This window comes from Meleagris gallopavo, chromosome 3 (assembly GCF_000146605.3).
Source record: "Meleagris gallopavo isolate NT-WF06-2002-E0010 breed Aviagen turkey brand Nicholas breeding stock chromosome 3, Turkey_5.1, whole genome shotgun sequence".
In the NCBI taxonomy this organism is placed as follows: domain Eukaryota; kingdom Metazoa; phylum Chordata; class Aves; order Galliformes; family Phasianidae; genus Meleagris; species Meleagris gallopavo.
This window is the reverse complement of record NC_015013.2, coordinates 62,011,718-62,015,708: the sequence shown is the minus strand read 5'-3', so window position 1 is coordinate 62,015,708 and position 3,991 is coordinate 62,011,718.

Here is a 3,991-nt window from a genome sequence, read left to right as displayed (position 1 = left end):
CTTTAAGCACGTCACTCCCCCTGCTGCTGGTTTGTGTCATCCTGGAGAACTCAAAATAGAAAATGTTGCAGTCCTGTGCAGTGATGAGCAGCGTTAGCTGGAGTTTGAGAAGCTGCTGGAAAGCAAGCAAAGAATCACATGTGACTGAAAGTGTTAATTTCCATTCTGTTAAACAAAACCATGGATGTTTGTAGCCAAGAGTATGGTGCTATAGAACTGGACATTTTACTCCCCTGGTTGTATTCACTCTACTGCCTTTGGCTGGTAAAGGAACCAGGCTAAAATAAAATAAAATAAATGATGAGGGAGGTGAAGTTGGAATTAATGCTTTTCTTTAATTAAAATCCTGCTTCCATTCTTTCAGAATTTTGCTTAGAGCAACGTTTACAAATACTTCTATTGCTTGCAGATTTTTCATAGGCTTATCCATCAGTCAAGTAGTGGTTCACCATACCAGTGAAAGAAAATGGATACTGACTAGAGATAACATTTTCAAAGAGCAGGAGGGAAAAAAAAATTCTACTAGACTCAAATGAGTCCAGCAAGGCAGATTCCAATTCATGTTTCATTACATACTATGTTATTAAAAAAAACAAAAAACAACAAAAAAAAAAAACAGGAAAATGTTGATTTCAATTATTGCACAGTAGAGTAAGTGCATTTGCAGACATACTAAATGATTGTTTCAGTTTCAGGAATGTAATTGGTAGAGACTTATTTGTTCAAATGACAGAATGAGGTTTGTTTCTACTACACACTTGCAAAAATGAGAGATGGTTTTCGAAGGCCTCCTAAAAATCAGAACTTGACAGGTTTAATAATGACCTTGAGATGAAAGAGTAGGCCTATAGCTAGTCACGCAAAAATAATGTGACATTGAAATGGTTTAAATGCATGATTGATTATATAGTACAAAGAGCCTTTAAAGATTTTATCTTTCTTGCTTCTTATTGGAATTAATGTGGTTGGAAGATGTGAGATTATTCTGCCTTTTTATCACAAGCTTTTAGATTCAGGAGTTCTGCTGCTTAGAATTTTACTGTAATCATAGGAGGAAAACAGAGAAAACTGAATTCCACAAAAGTATTTTTATTTGCCAGATTCTTCATGTATAACAACTTTTCCTTATACGTCCAGGAATCGCAAAGAGCTTCAAGCCTGAGTTGCTGCAGGTGGTCTGTGTTAGTGCTGCATACAAGAATAATCTGTTTTATTTCCTGCCAGAAATTAAAATAATCAGAACTGTTCCCTGGAGAATCTTTCACGTGAGTTTAAAAGAACTTGTGCTTGTTCCAAGGCACTCTGAGTTTTATCTATTTAGCAGTACAAATCCATCTTAAATGTACTAATTAGTTTTTAAATTAGTAATGACCTTTAGGCTAGGTGCTTAGTACCCTGAAAAATATAAGTAGGAGTTAACAGAAAGCACAGCTCTACATCAGAATGCCAGAGCAAAATGTTCGTTAGCTCTGCAGTTGTTTATTTTACCTAATTATTTCTTCAGTATCTTTAGACTGAAAATTCTAAATCATACATTCTTGTGAAGTTCAATTTTTCCAGGAAGAACTAAACTTTAGCAAGTATTAATGATCCTTTAAAATTATGGATTTAGAAAAAATCTTGGACTTTAAGTTCTGGGCTGAAGACTTTCACTTTCTGCAAAGACCACTAAGTTCATCATCATAATTAAATGGCATTTCTCTCTGTGGTGTCCAATCTTCTGAAAGTTGCTATTGTCTTTCTTCTGCATTTATCCAGCACAAGTGAACAGCTCTCTGCTATACAAAGCCTTTTATCAGACTTACTCAAAGTCTCTCTTCCACCAACTGTTAAGCTAGGTCATTATTATGAGGTTGAAACATGAAAGACTATTTTCTTCTTGAATATTTTTGGGTTATTCGTAACGATTTTATGTTTACATACATATCATACACCATCCTAATAGCCACAAAGTCCAGATATTGCAGTAGATGCCAGCATAGCTGAAACTAATGCCATTTGCTGTTACTGAACAGGCACCTTCACTTTTGTAAAAAATTTTTTTGTAAAAAAAGTAGTGTATCTTTTTTAAAATTTTATTTGCTACAACTTTGGCAGAGAAGATAGAACTGAATAAACATCTGCTCTCTATAACTACCTGATTGGAGATTGTAGTGAGCTGGGGGTTGGCCTCTTCTCTTGCGTAACTGATGATAGGACTAGAGGGAATGACTTCAAGCTGCACCAGGGAGTTTTAGGCAGGACGTTAGGAAATACTACTTTTCTGAAAGAGTGGTCAAGCACTGGAATGGGCTGTCCAGGGAGGTGGTGGAGTCACGGTCCCTTGAGGTGTTCAAGGAACGTTTGGATATTGTGTTGAGGGATATGGTTTAGTGCGAACTATTGGTGATAGGTGGATGGTTGGACTGGATGATCTTGTAGGTCTTTTCCAACCTTGGTATTTCTGTAATTCTGTGAACGGAGATGTCTCATCTATTTTCTGCATCTGAAAACAGGAAAATTTTATTCTTGCTAAGCCAATGTTGGCACACAAAAAAGCTGGTAGGGGCCAACATGGAGTCTTAGAAGATGTTTATTTGGTTTTCCTAAGCAAAATCCTTACTCTTTTTGTTCTTCATTCCTCTTCATATGAGAGAAAAGACCTTGTAGATGAAGATGTGTTTGTTTACGGCTGGTATCCTGCATTTGTTAGCTCTGGCTCTTGGTACTGTAATGAACTGCCTTAGCTTGTGGTCTCACTGCCACCATTTCTGTCATCTCACAGTGAGAGCTGAGTGCTGCTGCCCATGTTTCAAAACATTGAGTAGCTCAGTTTTCAGCAAAATCAATCCTGGCGTTCTCTTTTGTGATTCCTTTCATCCAGTGGCAACAACACGATTATAACTACTTGCTGCCGTTTCTTGGGAATGGCAATCAGTCCCATGCCATGTCTCTAGGGAAATGCTGCAGCAGCTGTCCTGTGTCAGCCATTTTCTTAAACTGCATCATCTTGCCCCATGAGAGGCTTTGCAAAAGCATCTTGGCTCTTGTTTCTTTGGTTTCTTTTTGCATCTGTGCCCTCACTGGCTAATCCCAACACAATCCAACCCCGAAATAAAAGCAAAATCTGGTGAGATTTGATGACTAAATGACTAAATTTGATGGCTTTTTTACACCTTTGATGTTTTTCTCTTTCATTTCCTCTTGAATAATGAGATTCATTTTGATCATCTGTATTTTGAGCGTGTTATATCTGATAATAAATACTGATAACATTTCATTTTGTTCTTGCTACTCTCATGCAGTTTCAGCTGATGTACAGCTGTATCACAAGCTTCCATATATTCACATTCATATTGTATTGCCACATACTTGTGTTTTCTCGTTTTTCTGTTCTACTATTGTAAACAGTGCTATAATAATTAAAAAAAAAAGCAGTAAGTGGTTAAAAATGTTAAGATTTAAATATATGAGTGCTTCTTAATAAGACTGATCCATTACTTATTTCCACCAAATTTAGTATTTTTCTTCATAGAGGCAGCAAGAGAGCATTTGACTACGTTAAAATGATGAACTCTGTTTGCACAATGAAATCAGTATAATTTTTGACAACTGGCATAAGCTGAGACTGGATGCAATCAGACAACCGCAGTGCTAATTTGCAGTCTAACAAGTTTTGACATGACAGGAGTCTAAACTCTGTTTGCTTTTATACGCATAACCTGCTGAAGTCCGTGGAGTAAGTGACACAGATTTGACTTGATGACTTTTAACATCAGTAACATTTTTGCACAGGAGTTCTGCTGTTCTGCACTTATTCAGCTGTTTATTTCTAATGAATGGTTGTGTCATTGAATTCAGTGGGCTCTGTTTCAGGCAGTGTTCAGTTTTCATGAAAAGTTAATGAAAAAACTCAAATCTTATTGGGCTGAATATACTTGTCATGCTTGGACACAACATCTGATCTTGGTATTAGCCCCAAGAGAAGAAAACCCAAGCACAATTTAAAAAT